We start from the raw sequence: 20,023 nt of genomic DNA, 5'->3' as shown, positions 1-20,023 counted from the left end.
TGTTTGAAAATAATTTTCTATTGCTGATTACCAATCTCTGTTTCTCTCGTTCACGTGTATGTTTCATATGTATATATACACACACATACATACTTACCTATATGTGTAAAGTCATACATAGACTTCTATCTATAAGAGAATAAGCTTATAAACTATATTAACCAAATTCTTTCTTTCTTTTTCAATTTCTGAGAGAGTTTCTCACTGTCTTAATTAAGTTCTCAGTATATCCCAGCATTTGTAGCAGATTTTTTTCTTGTATATTTCAAAACTCTGTTGTTAGATGCACAAAAGTTCATGATTACTCTATAGTTTTGGTGGGCTATAAGCTTTATTAATATGAGCTTACTATTCTTTGTCTTATTTGATGCTTTTTCCTTGTATTCATTTTTATATCATATTAATATTACTAAAAAATCTACTTTATTTTTTATCAGTACTTACATGTAAATATTTTTTTCCTCTTAATCTTTACCTTTGGTGAAACAGGACTGTTTAATGGATTTATAATTTTTATGGTTACCAATATGGTTCAACTTTTTTCTGCCATTTTATTATTTTATATCTTCTAATGTGATAGTTTCCTTTTGCTTTGTCCTCCCTCTCTTCTGTCCATTTCCCCTTCTCATTGTATGTTTCTTTACTCTTTTTCCCATCTCCTGCAGTGTTTTCCAGTGGAGGTGCCACTGGCAGTTGTTCTGGCCATTCCTTGGTGTGTGTGGCTGCTCTGTACTTAGCAGGACCTCTTATTGGCCCTGTCACTAAATAGCAGCATCCCAGTCACTGGCACAGTCAAAAGCACACGTGCATGTTTCCACATGCCTCCTTCCGTGGCATGCCCTCCTACCTGCAAACAGGAGCTGACTAGTTTGGGACCTAGGTCTACCATTTTCCTTCTCTTTATTATCTTTATTTTTCTAACTTAACTTTTAGTTTTATCTTAGTAACATATGTGCATAGTTTAAAAACTCAGATAGTACTGTGAGAGTTATAATACCCAACAACAATATGTCACTCCTCTCTGCTTCTTATTTATTTTCCTCAAAGCCGATGCTTTTGAGTCTTTTCACTTTTTCTAGGATTTACTTTATGTTTCTAAAGAGCATGCATGTACAGCTATTATTTGATGTTCTAGTTGAAAATATAACATATTGACTTCCTATTATGTCAGATTAGATTTTTTTTTTAGGCCTGCTTACCGTATCTGCTCACAAAGCAAACTTTCTCTTCTCCATTTTCTAATGTATTTGGGAATTAAACAAATTTTGTTTAAATTATCATTAGTTTTTGCATCACAGTTTTATGTAAATATTGTGTGCAAGTGAGCCTAACATCCTATGACTTTCTTTTCTTGTACGGTTTTTATTTTGGCCTGAGAGTTAATACTTTGTTGTTGTTGGCTTCCTATTCTGTGATTCTTTCACTAATTCACCCCCACACTGTCTGCCAGAAATGTAAATTACTTCTTGACATGTTCAAACACATCACATACTTCATCCGTTTCTTTTGTTTTTATTTTCTTGGAGACATCCTTCTGGAACCCTCCATCCTCCTGTGTTGTGATAGTGAAATGCGTTTCTACTTGGTATGGTGGTTTTTCTTATCACTTTTGGGGCCCTCATCCCTTCTGAATTAGCTTCAGGTACAGGGCACTGTTTCTAGATCAGGGAATCTTTGCTTTCCACAACCTCAAAGTTTCACATAGAATAGTTACGTCTAATATTCTTAATGAATGTTAGTTGCAAAAATATATATATGTTTTCATTTGAAAGTACATCAGGTCACAATTTTTGAATGGCAATTACTTGAATTTTTAACTGTCTCCTGTTTTTAAAAAAAATTAATTTATTTTCAGCTGCGTTGGGTCTTTGCTGCTGTGCGCAGACGTTCTGTAGTTGCGGCGAGCGGGGGCTACTCTTCGTTGCCGTGCGTGGGCTTCTCATTGCGGTGGCTTCTCTTGTTGTGGAACACGGGCTCTATGAGCGCGGACTTCAGTAGTTGTGGCACGTGGGCTCAGTAGTTGTGGCTTGCAGGCTCTGGAGCACAGGCCCAGTAGTTGTGGCTCCCGGGCTTAGTTGCTCTGCGGCATGTGGGATCTTCCCGGACCAGGGCTAGAACCCATGTCCCCTGCACTGACAGGTGGATTCTTAACCACTGTGCCAGCAGGGAAGTCCTATATTTCCTCTTTCAAGTAAAGAATTTGCAATCACTTACAAACACGGAGACAGCTTTTCCACATTTCTGTGAAGCAATGACATAGCAAACATCCATATTCCTATTTTATGTTAAGCATGCCACACAAAAAGCATTTTCCTAAACACACACTGTTCCCATATGCCATTCTTGCTACTGGAGAAACAAAAATAAGTGAGTGACACCTGGACCCTGCCTTGACAGAGCTCAAAGTGCAAAGGAGGCAAAAGATGTTTTTAATGTTGACTCGACACCATGTGTTATTTGTCCAGTGTGTACCCTGAGGAAGGTGTGATCGTGAAGAGTTATAGAATGCTCTTGAGAAGAGGTTGTAAAGTAATGTCATTTTGGGGTTTTGAAGGAAAATATATATACACACATACACACGTCAGACACGTATTTAGTTTTTGCTTGACGTGATTTCCTTTGTGCAGAGGACTGAGGTCTGTATAGATCTATGTCCTCACAAACGGCATTGTCATGGAAAAAGTGAAAGTGACATGGCACCATTTGTAATGACGGCTTCTAAACCAGGTAGCCGAGGACCCCGCAGACCCAATCATGCAGGTCCAGACACTGAATCTTCATCACAAGCAAGTTTGCAAATATGAGTTACAGTGCTTCCTACATGTGTACTCTGGCATCAAGAGCTGTGGCCACAGAAAGAAGAAAAAAGAGCAAATGGTCACTTTCTGTGTAAATTTTTAGTTAGTATTTATTGCATTGAGTCTAGAAGACTAGAAAACTAACACTTGCTGGACACATACTATCTGCCACACGCCCTGTAGACACTTTGGCTTTGGCTCAGTTGATCTTTATGAGAACCCAACAAAGTGGATATTATCCTCTCACTTCATATACAGAGAAGACAAGTAGAGATGGAGCTGAAACTCCTCTATGCCAGCTTTAGAGCCTGTGCTCTTTCCATAATCCTTTGCAGCCTTGGAAGTTTTTGATATCTAGGTAATGTCAATAGTTTACATTTTTTTGTGGGAATCCTTTCTATGTCCTCATACGGTAAGAATTTCAGAGACAATTTTATTTTCTTCCAAATTACTAAAAAAGCAAAATACAGGAATTTGTCATTTTTTGCCAAAAATATTGCAACAACCCGCTAACTGGTCTTTGGGCTTCTAGTGCCTTCTTTCTGCAATTCACCCCCACCGTTGCCACCGAATTACACGTTTGCTTTTCCCTTATCAGAGCCACTGTTATAACTCCTACTCATCTTTCAGCACCTGCCCTAAAATATTTTCTCGTGGGCAAGTCTACCTGCCTCCCAATGACGGAAGTAACTCGTGAGTGCTTGCTTCTTGGTTCTCCCGTAGTGCTTTTACATGATTTTAATATAGCTCTTATCTTAATGTAGTCTAAGACTTTATTTGGCTGATATCAACTAGACTGTGAGATCCTCAAAGGAAGGTAGATATTGCAGTTATTATTTGGGAAATGTGTAGAGGTAGAACGAAACATTAATTCACAAAGAAAGATTTCATTTTGTCTAAGACTCACCTAAGTTGTAAGTAATGCAGGAGTTTAAACTGTTGATGTCAGTAAGGGTAGGACTGGGGTATCATGTTTTGATAGTCACAGTTATTAGCTATATGATATTGGAAAGTTACTCAATCTTTATACTTTTGTTCTTATTAGTAATAGTAGTACATCTTCTAAGGGTTGTCATGGGGGAAGAATGAGATGGCCGATGTAAGTTTTTGATATAGGAGTGATAGAAAGCTAAGGCTCAGTAAATGGCCCTTATTATGAACAATGAAATGTATTATAAGATTTGTTTGTTCAAAAAACAATAGCAGGCTTTGTGCAGTGGCAGTATCGTAGCCAATGATGTTTATCCGAGGCACGATTATTGCTAATTGAAAACTTTTCCCAAAAAACAATGGCAAAAAACATTTATAATTTCTGTGTAGAGAATCAAAAATAAAACTGATATCCACATACTTACCATATTTCTAGGACTCCCTCTTCAGTACTTTCTCCTACCTCTTTTCCCAGAGGTACCCACTAAGATGAGTTTTGCATTTATTCATTCCTTGCTTTTCTTTATGATTTTATCATGGGAGACTATATAGCTGAACAATTTCTTGTTTCGCTTTACATGTTTTGGACATTGTATAAATGGAAATACCTTGTGTGTATTTTTTGCTTCTTCCCTCTCAATATTATATTTGGGAAATTTATGCATGGTGATACAGATGTGGTTCATTCATTCTTACCCCTGTATAGTCTTTCATTGTATGACTATTCCATAGTTTATTCATTCATTCATTGATTTGTTGTCCTGACAAAGGAAATTTGGGCTGTTTCCAGTGATGGTTTTTGTTGCTGCTTTGCAGTCATGGTTATATATGTCTCCTGGTCTACATTTGTAGAAACAGGATATATGGTGGTATGTGAATTATGGGGTTTTGATATATGTGCTTCTTCAACTCTACTAGGTATTTCTGTATTGTTCTCCTACCAGCATTGTATAAACATTCTTGCTTTGCAACAATCTCTCTAATGCTTGATATTGCCCAACTTTTAAATTTGTGCCAACTGTGTGGTTGTAGAATAGTATCTCATTGTGGTTTTCATTTGCATTTCCCTGTTTTTTAATGATCTCCTATGTGTTTTTAAATGTTTACTAGCCATGTGTTTCTCATTCTGTGAAGGAACTATTCACATCTCTTGTCCATTTTTTTAATAATCTTATTGGTCTTTTTAATTGAACTATCCAAATACAAATGTGGATCTGTCTTTGCAGTTCAGTCAGTATTTGCTTCATGTATTCTGAATCTCTGTTATTAGGTGAATAAACATTTAGGATTGTAAATCCCCTGAATATATTGACCCCTTTTAATATTATTAAATGGCTTTCCTTATACCTGGTAATATTCTTGCTCTGAAATCTACCCTGGTATTAATATAGCTACTCCAGTTTTCTTTGATTAGTGTTAGCGTGGTATATCTTTTTAATCCTGTCACTTTTAACCTTCTTTTGTCTTTATGTTTAAAGTGGGTTTCTTATAGGCAGTATATAGCTGAGTCTGGTGTTTTAACCGATCTGATAATCTCTGCCTTTCAATTGGGTTGTTTAGATTCATTCATCTTCAGTGATATTATTTATATGGTTAGGTTTAAATCTACCATCTTGCTATTTGCTATCTATTTGTTTCATCTGTCTTTATTCTCTTTCCCCTCTTTTTATCTCTTTTTCAGATTATTTTTTATAATTCCATTATATATTCTTTTGGCTTTTAGCTATAACTCTTTTAATAATTTTTTAGCTATAAGTCTTGTTTGTTTTCTAATGCATGCATTAACTAGATATCACAATGTCTTACTATTGTTTGTGATTTAGTTTTTTCTGTTGACCACTATTATGCCTTCTTTACTTTTTAATTAATTTTTTATTATTTTAGCCCTAGCATTTTTTTACATTTTATTTATTTATTTTAACATCTTTATTGGAGTATAATTGCTTTACAATGTTGTGTTAGCTTCTGCTGTATAACAAAGTGAATCAGCTATAAGTATACATATATCCCCATGTCCCCTCCCTCTTGCGTCTCCCTCCCACCCTCCCTATCCCACCCCTCTAGGTGGTCACAAAGCACCGAGCTGATCTCCCTGTGCTATGCAGCTGCTTCCCACTAGCTATCTATTTCACATTTGGTAGTGTATATATGTCAGTGCTACTCTCTCACTTCGTCCCAGCTTACCTTTCCCCCTCCCCGTGTCCTCAAGTCCATTCTCTATGTCTGCGTCTTTATTCCTGTCCTGCCCCTAGGTTCATCAGAACCATTTCTTTTTGTTTTTAGATTTCATATACGTGTGTTAGCATGCCCTAGCATTTAAGAAAAAAATTTTTTTGGCTTTGCCACACAGCACGCGGGATCTTAGTTCCTGGACCAGGGATTGAATACATGCCCCTTGCAGTGGAAGTGTGAAGTCTTAACCACTGGACCACCAGGGAAGTCCCTATTATGCCATCTTTGCTTTTAAGCTATTCTGATGTTCCTTTTCAGATTTTTGAAAGAAAAAGCTAATGTTCTTTAGTTATTGAATTCTAACATTATTGGTCAGAGATTGCCATCTGTATTTCTCCAGCTTTTTGAAATTTATGGCGACTTTATTTATGGACCAATTTGTGCTCAGCTTTCATGATGTTTTTGTTTGAATGAAAACAACGTATATTTTTCAATTGTAGCATTCATTATTGTGCAATGTCATATATATCAATTAGGTCAAGTTTGTTAATAAATGCTATACTTATTCTCTCTTGTTTCAGCTGCTGAGAGAGGTTTTAGTATCAAGGTTATTCTAACCATGTGAAATGAGTTGAGGAATTCTTTCTTTCTTATTTTTTGGAATAATTCATGAAAGAGTAGAGTTTATTGGTTTTGTTCTTTAAATGTTTGCTAGAACGTTGGTTGATTAAAACCCAAGGTGGAGTTTTGGGTTATGGAGGTGGATTTGTCAACTTTACATTTCAGTTGTGTCAATTTTGCTTCACATGTTTTGAAACCAGATTCTTAGATGCATACATATTTAAAACAGCATTGTTACTATGTGGTGACCCACCTTATCTCTAGTGCTTTTTTTGCCCTCCTTGAAGTCCTTTGCTTTTTTGGGGGGTGGATATCTTTCTCTATATTTTGACTTTCAATGTTTTTGTATTCTTATGTCTTAGGTGTGTTGGTTAACAGTATATCACTGAATTTAAAAAATACATATAGTCTGACAATCTCTGTCTTCTATCTGGGGAGTATAGCCCATTGACATATTGTTATAAGTGATTATATATCTTGTCATACCATCTTATTTTATGCTTTTATTTTTCTTATTTCTTTGTTTACTTTTTATTATTTTCCTGCACTCTTTTAAATGTATTTAGTTTTCCTCATTTAGCATAATGGTTAAGAGCATGGGCTCTGGAATTCAACTGTCTGAGTTAGAATCTCAGCTTTAGTACAAACTGATCTAGGCAAATTAATTTAACCTCTTCATTTCTCAGTTTCCTTACCCAAAAATGGGGATCATAATTGCAGTTACTCATAATATTGTTGCAAAGCATCAATATAAAATGCTTAGAACAGAGCCTGGCACAGACTTGCTATATATGTGTTGGACTTGTCTTTAAAAAGAAATTACATTTTTTTCTTTAAGTGCTTACCCTAGAAATTTTAACCTGAGTATAAAATATAACAAAGTAAAATGTTAATCAATATCGTTAGTCCCCTTCTAGACAGTATATGAATCTGAGAACACTTTAACTCTGATTTCTTACCTTGGTGCTTATATATATATATATATATATATATTTATTTATTTTGGGGGGGCAGCATTTTAGTTCTATCTAGTTATTCTTTTTAATTCTCACAAAACACATTTTATTATTGTTTTATACTTTAACAGCTTGTTTAGATTATCCACATATTTAATGTCTGTTTTCTATGCCATCTTTTCTATGGTTTAATATAATTTCTTAAGTTCATCTTCATGCTAACTAAAGTTAATATAGCAAACTAGTTTAAAGAGTCAAAACAAGACTTTCAGAAACCATCAATCCCTTTTTCTCTTCCATGTTCCTCTCTCTAGAGGAAATCCCTTTTAATTCTTTTGGTTAATCCTTTTGGCATTGACTTCTATATCTTAAATATCATGCTTATATTACTAGTTTTTGAGTTTTTTTTCCTGTTGTAGGCATAATCTATTGACTTCTGCCTGTGAAAGATGAAGATTTACCCATTTGTCCATTTTTTTCTCCCTCTCCCTTCCCACTTTCACCACCCCCGTGCACAATTAGAATGGGAATAATTGCTAAGTTGTTACAAAGTTTCAGTTTTGCACAATGAAAAGAGTTCTGGAGATAGATGGTGATGATCGCCCAACAATGTGAATGCACTTAATGCCACATAACTGTGCCCTTAAACATGGTTGAGGTGGTAAGCTTTGTGTGACGTGTATTTTACCCCAATTAGAAATATTCTTGTCAGCTAGAGGGTCTACTGAAATGTGTGTAGCTTAAATGAAGAAGCGTGGGTGGGATAAAGATGAAACAAGGTTGGCAAAAGTTGGAAACTGCTGAAGCTGAACCAGGGGTACATGGGGCTTCACTGTAGTATTGTGCATGTTGACAATTCTCTAGTAAATTTTTAAAATTTGAAAAAAAATCAAACTAAATATTCTAGTAGTATAATATTCTTGAAGAAATATTTCCCATAGCTATGGGAAATAGGCTGGTTTCCCAGGGACTGGTTACTCCTTGGGTTTGCTGCACAGCTACATCATTCCACAGACTTCTTCTGCTAGATTCCTCATTTCCTGGATCCTGGATCTTTCTCTTTCTTGTTGTACATCATTGTTTTGGAGAAATTTATCCTCCAGTAATATCCAATGAGAGGAAAAAGTTTTCCCAGTATCCTGTGAGAGCTCGTATGTCTGCTAAAATCTTTTTCCATTCTCACACTTAATTAATGGTTTGAGAGCTGAGTTGTGGTTACAAATATCGAGGAGTAATTTCTCACCCACAGGCTAGCTGCTTTGTTGTCTCTTTCTTAGGCAGAGCTTGTTGTTTATTCTGGCACTGTATGTGAAGTCCTTGCATCATCAGACTTATGTGAGCATCTTACCACAGGCTTCCCATTTTGGTGAGCTTTAGACTTTGTCTCTTTTCTCCTTTGTCCCACAGGCCATTAAAATGCAAGCTCACATCATCTGGGCTTCTCAGATGCTCTCAGGACAAAAGCCTATATCGCTACTCACTTATGCTTCTGAATTACCTCTCACTTTGATTTTGGGTTCCCTAACATCCTGCCAGATCGATGGCACATTTAACAATACATTTCCCATATTCCATCCGGCAATCGTAGTTGTTTGAAGGATAGCTCAGGGTATGTAGTCTGCCTGGAAACGGTAGTCTTGTTCCTCATAAAGAACAATGAACTTTTAATATGTGGACATAATTACATCTTGAGAAGATCCCTAATGAGCAAATGAGTCATTAATATCATTCATTCAGGAAAATTTACATTCAAGTACTAATGAGTACTGGCCACTATATACAATTTTTATTTTTTTAAAGGCCACTGTATATTTTTAAATCAAAATTTCACTTATAATGGTTACTTTGCAATTCATATTCTAGTTCTCATAGAAACAATGTTGTTTACGTATGCTTCATCTAGTATACATCTAGAATGTATACTACTACTACTCTATATAAGTACGTTTTCCTGCTAAATGACATTTACCTCTTGAAATTGTCAAAACTTGTTTTAAGCACTTCAGATGGACTGTTTTCCAAAATGTGTAGGTCATGTTATGCATTTCTTAGGCTTCATAAATTGAGTAGCACGGGCATCAGTTGACTCTTCCTTCATTAGTCAGTCATTATTACTAAAAGCAGTGTGGTCCAGTGGAAGGATTTGGACTTCAACATCAGACAGATCTGGAGACACATCTTGGTTCTACGTCTTACTAAGAGTGTGATCTTAGGCAAGTCACAGTCAGTGATGTGGCGAAGCCAGCTTGTACTGGCTCACCAGTGCCTACTGTTAAGCTTTCAGCAATTTTATGAGCTGATTCTTAAACACAGCCAGCATTAAAAATTCAATTACATAAACTTATAAGTAAATAATTTATATTAAAAAGGGGTAATAAATACTCAAAATCCTTACTTCCTCAATATTTTACTACGTTTATTATTAGCTATGCCCTTGAAGCTGTTTAGATTTCTTGTATCTGTGTAGAAGAAATACTATATAATGATGTGCCACTGCTCATCTCTTTGCAACTCTGCCTTCAGTGCTGTCACATTGGTTGCTTGAAATTGGGCATGTGTAAGTATTTATACCGCAGATATTGGCAAGTGCTACAAGTCAATATTTGATGTTTTGTTGGTTGTCTGGACCTAAGAAAGTTACAGAAAAAATATTAATAATACAGAGTAAATGTGTGTCATGTCTGTGACTGTTACATTGTGAGTAGGACAAAAAATTCAAGGAAATAGTCTTCTGCTGTTTGAAAACTATTACCCAGTTCAGCAAAGAAGCTGCTCATGTCACTAATGAACAAGTGAAATTCTGGTACATCTTTGTTATTTTCCTTTCATTGTGCTTGTTAATTTAAGCAAAGATATCAGTCAACAGTCTGATACAGGACTACTCACACTTGTCAGATTGTACGTTGCAGTTTGGCTCCCGATATAAGAGGTTGGCAAAAATCTAAACAAGCATAGTATGAGAATCAATTGGCTATAAGGAATTTACAGTAAAAAGCATTGCATATTATTGCTTGGAGATGGTGTATTACACATCCTTTATGTCAGTAAAATTTATAATAAACATATATACATATAGGTACATACATTTTTAACATATAGCCACTTGTTAATATTTACCAATACACTATGCCTAAACTCTCTGAGATTAAGCTTCTTCATTTATTGTAAATCTATTAACCCAAACTATAAGCACCATGCTTGGCCAAAATTGCATTTTAATATTCATACCTATTTCATTCTAAGATTGAATACTAGTATTCTTTTTCTTCCTCCCTCTAAACCTTATATACAGACATAACTTGAGAGCCATTGGGATGTATAAAACTTTTTGCCTCTATTTGACATGGCTCCAGAGTACAATTTATTTATTTATTTATTTATTTATTTATTTATTTATTTATTTATTTGAGGTACACGGGCCTCTCACTGCTGTGGTCGCTCCCGTTGCAGAGCACAGGCTCCAGACGCGCAGCCTCAGGGGCCATGGCTCACGGGCCCAGCCGCTCCGTGGCATGTGGGATCCTCCCTGACCAGGGCACGAACCTGCGTCCTCTGCATCGGCAGGCGGACTCTCAACCACTGCGCCACCAGGGAAGCCCCCAGAGTACAATTTTTTTTTTTTTTTTTTTTTTTTGCGGTACGCGGGCCTCTCATTGTTGTGGCCTCTCCCGTTGTGGAGCACAGGCTCCGGACGCGCAGGCTCAGCGGCCATGGCTCACGGGCCCAGCCGCTCCACGGCATGTGGGATCTTCCTGGACCGGGGCACGAACCCGTGTCCCCTGCATCGGCAGGCGGACTCTCAACCACTGCGCCACCAGGGAAGCCCCAGAGTACAATTTTTAATATTCATGATTTCTGTGTATAGATCTTTAGTACCCTACCTTGATGTCAACTGTCATTTTTGCTTTTGTCAGAGCTCCTTCTTTTAGCAGCCTCTCCTGTCTCCTCATGGTTCTCTCCCATAAATTATAGCCCAGGTTGTCTTTTTGTTGGTCTGGAGACTACATCTAATCCTATTAGAATCGTGCAAAAAATATGAGTAAGTAAATGCTAAATGAGGATCTAAAAAACTTTTCTATAATTGCTTTAGTCTATTTACTCTAGCTGTGACTTCCTTTCTTACATGAAAGTCATTACGAAATATTTTAGGTATATAAAAAGGATTGTGGATAATGTAATCAACAGCCTCTCATATACCTGTTAGCCAGCTTAAGGAGTGAAACATAAGAGACGCAAAGGGCCCTCAGGCTCCTCCTTGTTTCCGTTTCCCTCCATTTTCTACCCAAAGGCAGCCACCAGCCTGAACTGATCATCCCCAGGCATGCTGTTGTATGTTCACCTCATATGTATATGTTCAGAAAATCCATGATTTGTTTTACATATTTTGCATAAAACATGATAAAAGTACTGCATATATTCTTTTTAAAATTAATAACCTTTATATTTTAGAGCAATTTTAGATTTATAGAAAAATTGAGCAGAAAGTACAGAGTTCTCATATATCCCATTCCTCCAATTTCCCCTACCGTTAACATCTAGCATCAGTGTGGGATGTTGGTTACAAATGATGGGCGAATATTGATACATTAGTATTAAATAAAGTTCATAGTTTATGGGTTTTGACAAATGTATAATGTCATGTATCCACTATTACAGTATCATACAGAATACAGTCCACCCATGAACAAGTCAGGGTTAGGGGAGCAGACCCACAGCACAGTGGAAAATCCATATACAGTTTTAGTAGTTTCACTTCCTTAAAAATCTCCTGTGCTCCCTGTATTCATTCCTGTATACATTCTTTTGAATCTTGATTTGTTGTTGTTGTTGTTTAATATTATAGTTTTGAGGATGTCTTAGTCCATTTGGACTGATCTAACAAAATACCATAAACTAGGGGCTTTATAAGAAACAAACATTTATTCTTCACAGTTCTGGATGTTGGGGATTAGGGTGCCAGCATGGCCAGGTGAGGGCCCTCTTCCACATTACAGACTTCTTGTATCCTCACGGGGCAGAAGGAGCTAGGGAACATGGTGGGGTCTCCTTTTAGGAGCACTAATCTCATTGAGGAGGGCTCCACTCTCATGACTTAAGCACCTCCCAGAGGCCGCACTTCCTAATACCATCACATTGGGTGTTAGGATTTCAGCCTCTGGATTTGAGGGGACACAGACATTCAGACCAGAGAAGAGGGGTATCTATCCTCTGATTCATTCACTTTAATAGCTGATTAGTGTTTCCTCTCTATGGATATACCAAAAATTAATGATCTGTTCTACTGTTGGTAGGAAATAGGTTGTTTCCAGGATTTTGTTATTACAGAAAACTCTGCCTCCATAATCTCATATAATCTCTTTGTGAAAATACATGAGCGTTCCTCTAAGGTATGTCCTTAGAAGTAGAATTAGGGAGTCATGAGATTTTTAACATTACCCCTTTATACCATAAAATGGATTCTAACTACCATTTTAAACAAAATTTCTATGTGAATAGGGATTTCAAATCTAATGTAATTTTTTACCTTCTGTCCCTTTAATGTGTGACACTCTTTCTTACCTCTGGGCTTATTCTGACCCTGGCTCCTCCTTTTTTAAATTTTCCCCCCACTCCCACCTCTGAGAAATTCACCTTGATGAGTCAACATTTCCTTTAGATTTCAGCCTAGAAGCCATTTCTCTAAGAGACTTCGGACTCCTGCCCACATCTGGATAAACGCCCCTCCCTGGCTTTCATGCAATGGTCCTTACGTTAGCTGTTTTATAATTGCGTGTAAGTTCTCCAAGGATGCGGAGCACAGCAGAGTTCACCATGATAGCCACTGTGCTTAGCGTAGAGCCTGACACATTGCATTTGCTGAATTAAGGGAGGTATGAAGGAATGAATGTAGTATACCAATATCATCCCAACAATGGCAAAAACTAACCTCCTCTCCACAATAGTTGACTAGACCATCTCAGGCTCCATGGTCAGATGACAGGAGGATAGGGTTCAGGTGTCAGGGGTCAAAGATAAGGTCCCGAGACTGCTTTGTGCACAACAAGGACAAGGCATGTCAGTCATGGCCAGGAGAAATGTTCACAAGGAGGAGATGTTTTCAATTCAGACACTCATAAGCTGAGCCTTGCCTCTGTCTACCAGCTGGGAGATCTTCAGATAATGAACCGTGAAAGCCTGCTATGCCACAGCATTATGCAACAATTTTTCATTTGCCACCAGTCAGCTTCAGGGATCAAGGACAGCTGAACACATAACCCACTCATGCATGTTATTTTAAAGGCATGTTTTAAAGTTACCAATATGATACATTGAGTTAATGAGGGATGTTCTTTGGGTGACAAATATTTACATTCCACATATGCCTCTTGATGTCAAGAGTGTAACTGTTTCATTTTCTTCTTTTTCTCAGGAGGCTGGGATACAGATGGAAAAGGCCCTTGTGTCTGGGACACATTCACCCATCAGGGAAGAGACAGAGTTTTCAAGAACCAGACTGGCGATGTAGCTTGTGGCAGCTACACTCTGTGGGAGGAAGATTTGAAATGTATCAAACAGCTTGGATTGACTCATTACTGCTTCTCTCTTTCCTGGTCACGTCTGTTACCTGATGGGACGACAGGTTTCATCAACCAGAAAGGCAAGTGTTTCTTAAAAATAGAAGGTTGCAGCTTTAATTCAAGGTTATTGCTACAGCCTGGCATAATTAATCCAGGATTCTGTTCTGCAGTGTTGCTTTGAAATTGCAAGTTTTTAGAGTGATTATAGGATAAATTTTTTGAAATGGGTTTGCATTAGCTTTCTCAGGACTATTATGGCTTCCCTCAACTGGAGATCTTTGTTAGGAGGGGTGGAAATAGATGGGCAGGAAGGGGGTTGGAATAAGTGTTTTATTTATGCAAGAGGTTATTTGACTGTTGACCTGAAGGTGAATTTCCAGAAGTTGTGTATAAACGATTTTCAGTTGTGTTATGCTGGGATGAGTCATGAAGAGCCCTGCGGAACTTGAGAAGATTCTGAGCATTTCAATTGAAGCTGAATTAGTGGAGCTAATTAACTAACACAGAGGTTAGCACCAGAGCCCCTGGAATCTGTTTACTTGGGATTAAGTGCCAGCAACGTCACACTATCTATGTAAGCATCTCCTGGGCATGGCTTGGTGCCTCAGTTTCCCCATGAGTAGAAAGGGATACTGTAATAGCTCCTACTTCAGAGTGTTGTTGGAAGATTAAATGAAATAATCTTTTAACGTGCTTTACACAGTTGTAGCTGGTATAGCGTAAAAGCATTCAGTGTTAGTTATTATTCGTATTATGCCTTGTAATGAAAAAGACTACTGTCCTTATTTATAAGGCATTTTACATACATTTTCTCTAAACCCCACAAATCAATGAGGAAGATATAAGTATCACATTTTACAGAGGTGCATGTTCAAATCCAGATATTTTGTAAATTTGTATTTTTTGGTGGATCTGGAATTTAAGCCTAAGGTCTGGCTAGCTCCTTCCACACAACAGGGTTGGCAGACTATGACCTGAGGCCAAACTTGGCCTGATTCCTATTTTGTTTAAATAAAGTTTTATTGCAATACAACCGTGCCCGTTCATTACGTATAGTTGGTTGCTTTCCCAATGTAATGGTAGAATTGAATAGTTGGGGCAAAGACCGTACAGCATGCAAAGCCTGAAATGTTTACTCTGTGGTCCTTTATAGGAAAAGCTTTGTAACCCCTGCATCACAATTTAAAGACTTCTTAGTAAAGAACCGTTATGGCTTCTTTGTTCTGGAAAAGATTTCACATTACTCCCAGGGTTGGGACTAGGTGAGGCAAGGAGGGACCTAACGTGGAAAATTTGAGAGGCATGTACTTTCAGCATCTCACAACTGCAAGGTTGTGCATGAAGTCACCTGCTTGCCTTGGTACACCTCCGGCCCAAAGGGCCGGCATAGATATTGAGGGGTTCTTTTTGAGTAAGTTATCTGATTTCCTACGTAGTAAGAACAACCTGTGGTAACAGTTCCTAGGTGGACTTGTGCACTTGCACAGTAAGGTGGGGAAATCTCTGCATTGTGAAATGGAACCACAATTTATACACTCACCCGTAGCACATGGCCTTAAAGTAGCCTCCCCCAGATAAGGACGATGCAAGATTAGCAGGTTCATGACTTGATTCTAAAGACATTAGCCTCTTTTTTTAACCACTCTTCGTTGAAGGTCTACTTTCTTGGCATCACCTGCCAGTTTTATTTTTTGACTTTGAACAGTAGGTAATTTGTTATTCAGTTTAAAAGTTAACTCTTAATTTCCCACCATTCTAATCCATCATCTGTACCCTCTCTTTTCTCTGGCACCATCATAACCCTCAAGGATTAAAAACTAAGAGTAATCTCTGAATCTTCTCGTTTCTTTGCTTCTTACATCTGATTGGTTGCCAAATATGATCCATTCTTCTTATGCCTTTTTAACTTCTCCCCTTCTAGCCTTCTTCTCTGTCCCTGCCCTGGTTTAGATGTTTTTGATATACCCTTGATGGTTATACCTACTTTCGCTCTCTTTCTTTGTCCTTTAATCCTTCATACAAAATGCCACCACAGCAATTTTCTGAAAGTTTGGCCCAAGTTATGGTGGCTTGCATCATCTCCTGCTAAAGCAAAGCAAGATAAAAAATTCTTTTTTGTCATTTAAACTCCTTCATATATCATTCCAGTTTTTGACTTAGTCTTAATTCACCCCTGAAGCATTCTAGGCTGAATCAGCCATGCATGTGGTCCATGCAATTCCTCCACGCAAGGCCCTAAGCACATAACCCATTACTTACTAAACATGCTATGCGATTTTCCACCTTTGTAGAAATTTTCCCAAGCTCTTCCTCCTGCCTGGATTGGCCTTTTACAAAAACTCCCAACTATACCCGCTGAATGTTTATTCTACTGTTAAGGGCTAGCACAAATGTTTCCTCTTCTTTAGAGCCTTTCCCTATTCCAAGACAAAAGAAATCTTAAAAAAAAAATTCCCATAGCACATTGAAAAACTCTTAGGGTCTTTCTTATACTCTTTGCTCTTGGCATTATTAATTCCCCTGCTAGACTGTGAGCACTTTGAGTTTAATTCAACCCAACAAACATATATTAAGTGTCTACTGTGTGTCAGGGACTCTGTCTACATACTCATAATGAAGATAAGAGAATCCCTGGAATTTTTTACAGGATAAAAAGGAGATGATTCTGCCTTGTTCACCCCTGTGGCCTAGAACAGTGTCTTGCAGGGATGAATTCAGTAAACACTTAACTGAATTTAATTGAATTAGGTCAATAATAACCATACAGATCACTCTAAGGGCAGTAATGGTTGCCTTTTATTGAGCATGTAGTATGTGCAACTTACTATGCCAAGCACTGCACCTGCTTTTGCAAATTTAATGCTCCGAACAGCTCTGTGAAAGAGGGCCCTCCCTAAACAGAGGGAATCATGGTAATCTGGGGTGTAAGGCTGGGCATAAATTTGCCAAGATGACAAATTTAGTTAGAGCTGAGTTCAACCTAGGTCTGTCTGATGTCAAAAAGTAGGATCCAGACATTTACAACCTTAGCAAACCACCAGTATTCTTTGTGCTACAATTTCCCCGTTGGTAACATGAGGTGGAAGCACCGAATTACTAAAACTCTTTCCACTGTTCTAGCGTATGATTCTAGCAGTTTGGAGTTTTTAACTGAGCTTCCATTGGATGGTAAACAACATAAAAATTAAAAACGAAAACCCTACCAACTTGTAATATAGGTCCATAATCCCTTATGTGAAGTTCTAAAATCCAAAAGGTTCTGAATATTGAATCCTTTTTAGTAAGTTTAGGTTTAGTAAGTTAGTAAGCTTTCTAAAACAGATTTAGCAGCAAAAGCTGACCTGAGTTGATGGGAAAGTTTTTTATCATCTCAGTTCATTTTGCTTGGTGAGATTATTTATCTATTTTACTGCAGAAATATTAAGGGATACTGACCCACACCCACTGGGGGTGTTAAACTTAATACATAATATGTACTCTTGTTTCTTTTCTAAAAATCCTCAAATTCTGAACACATGGCTGCCAAGATTTTCATATAAAGGATTGTGGACCCGTACCAATACGCCAACATATCCAGTTATTTAACACCAACTTAAGATACACGGGAGTTCATGGAGCTCACTGTAGATCAGGAATGCAAGAGCAGGGCAGCAGAAAAGCTAGAGGGTAGTGGTGGTGGTGGCTGGAGTCACTGGGGCCACCTGGACAACGTGAAGGATTCACTTGTGCAATTCTCACGTGGGGATCACGTGCTCCCAGCACTAAGCTTTTCATGTTTGGCACCAGCTTTTGTGAAGCCCATAGCTGATTAACATTACAGACTTTTCTATGAACAAAAGGGCAGTGGAAGTGCTTCCAGGAGGCAGAATTTCAATAAGTAGTTGCTCATTCTTGTGCAGTGATCTGTTGAAGCAATTGGAACTGTTTTAGATCAGAAAGGCCATCATTTGTTTTCTCTGTTTAAACATTTTCTCAAAGAGCATGTAAAGAATTAGAGAACCCTTGTCACTATCTTTTCCAAGAAACTCCTGTTTTTGTATTTGACTCCCTATTTTAAAGCTTGATGAGAGGACATTTAGAAACTTGTAAGTAAAATCCTGTGTTCCCAAGCTGGAAGAATATTTTACAAAATGTCACTGTTACACAGTCTTTCTCTTTCAAATGTCAAGTTTTTGAGGTTTAACAAGAAGAGATTGAGCTGGCAACTGAAATCACATTTTTCTGTATTTCTCAACTGTTCAAGTGCATTTTCATATCTGCCGCAAATGTAAGTTTCCGGTGATTAGCAAAAGACCCAAGTATTGGAAATAAAAAGGAAAAGGAATGGTTATGCAGAATTCCTTTTGCACTTTAAGATTTAAAACATGAGCACAGTTAGCAGGAATGGTAGTTAAGTAAATAACTAAAGAAACATTTATTAATCTCCTACTCTAAGTTGGGCAGTGAGGTAGGCTGAATAATAGCCCCTCAAAGTGTCCATGTCTTAATTCTTAGAAACTGTGAATATATTATCTTACATGGTAAAAGGGACTTTACAGATGTGATTAAGTTAAGGATCTTTAGATGGGAAGATTATCCTGGATTATCTGGATGGTACCACTGTAATCACACAGATCCTTAAAAAAGGGAGGAAAGAGGATCAGAGCCAGAGAGAGAAGATATAAGGACTGAAGCAGAGGTCAGACAGGAGACAAGGTGTTTCAGTGCTGGCTTTGATGATGGAAGAAGGGGCCACGAGCCTCTAGAAGCTGGAAAAGGCAAGGAAATGGATTCTTCTTGAGAGCCTTCAGGAGGAATACAGCTCTGCTGACATCTTGATTTTAGCTCAGTGAGAACCATTTTGGACATCTGATGCCCAGAACTGTAAGATAATAACTCGGTGTTGGTTTAGGCCATTACATTTGTGGTAATTTATTACCACAGCAATAGGAAACTAACACAGTCAGTTTGTCAAGAGAAGATAGGTCAGTGAGAGAAATGGGTGGTGTGGGTCTAGCAAGGAGTGAACCTAGAGAGTTATGTGTTTGACACATGGTGGGCACTTGGTCCAAATTAATTCTATGTTAAGACATTTACAGTTTGACTAGGAGAGTTCCAGTGTAGTTATTTTATGGACTGAGACACCATCTTTGCAAGTTTCAGCCACATCCCCTTCTAAGCAAATGTCCCCATTTCTTTGTTCTACAGAATCCTGCTCTGCTCTTGGCCGCAGCTGACTGGATGAGGGAAAGACTTATTTTCCTGTGACATATAATTTGTTTAACTTCATTAAAAAAGATAATCCTGCTCAACTGCCTTCCTCTCTCAGGGATGTTTGGAATTGAGGAGCTGAGAGGCTGAGTTGGTGGGTGGTAGGCACTAGGGTTATGAGGTGGCATTGGCAGATGGGATGGCCATTTTGAGACCATAGCAAATTGGATGCACAAAGGAAGCTGGTTCTTTGAGCAGGAGAGGAATGGAGTAGATGTGTTGAGAGAAGTTGGGATGGGAGACATCAGTCTTTCCTGAGAGGCAAGATTTTCTCAGCTCCCAGCTTTAATTCCTTGAAGTTCCAGTGTGATTTTTTTCCTGTCATTGGGTATCTGACATCACTCATTTCAAATAATGTCCACTGCATCACATACTAACCAACCTTCTACCTCTAATGTCACCTTTACATTTGAGTTAATGTGAGTGGGCTTCTTTTCCCTATTTCCAAAAGACCTTTAACTTAAATATGCTTCATATTTTCAAAGATCAAATAAGAAGTGGGTTTAATTAAAACAGAGATGATGTAGTAACTATGAAAGAAGGCTGTGGAGATTTTAATACTGAAAATAACCCGGCCCTAAATATCCAGATGCAGAACAGGGTCCAAATGACCTCTCAGGGTTTCATGCTCCCTAGATTAGTAACAGATGATCATTTAAAAATACATGTTCATGCATAGAATTAGTTACCCTGAATTGTATGAGTCTGATAAAGCTAAAGCACTCTCTGTTCTCATTCA

The 20,023-nt window shown here is 37.9% G+C and overlaps 2 pseudogenes; both read left to right on the top strand.

The window, feature by feature from the left end:
• LOC136123216 (cytosolic beta-glucosidase-like) overlaps positions 1-20,023 on the top strand; it is a 146,898-nt pseudogene that overhangs the window by 34,836 nt on the left and 92,039 nt on the right.
• On the top strand, positions 4,004-4,120 carry LOC136123984 (U4 spliceosomal RNA; annotated as a pseudogene).

This window comes from Phocoena phocoena, chromosome 5, assembly GCF_963924675.1.
Source record: "Phocoena phocoena chromosome 5, mPhoPho1.1, whole genome shotgun sequence".
Classification (NCBI taxonomy): domain Eukaryota; kingdom Metazoa; phylum Chordata; class Mammalia; order Artiodactyla; family Phocoenidae; genus Phocoena; species Phocoena phocoena.
This window is presented reverse-complemented; position numbering and strand designations above follow the sequence as displayed.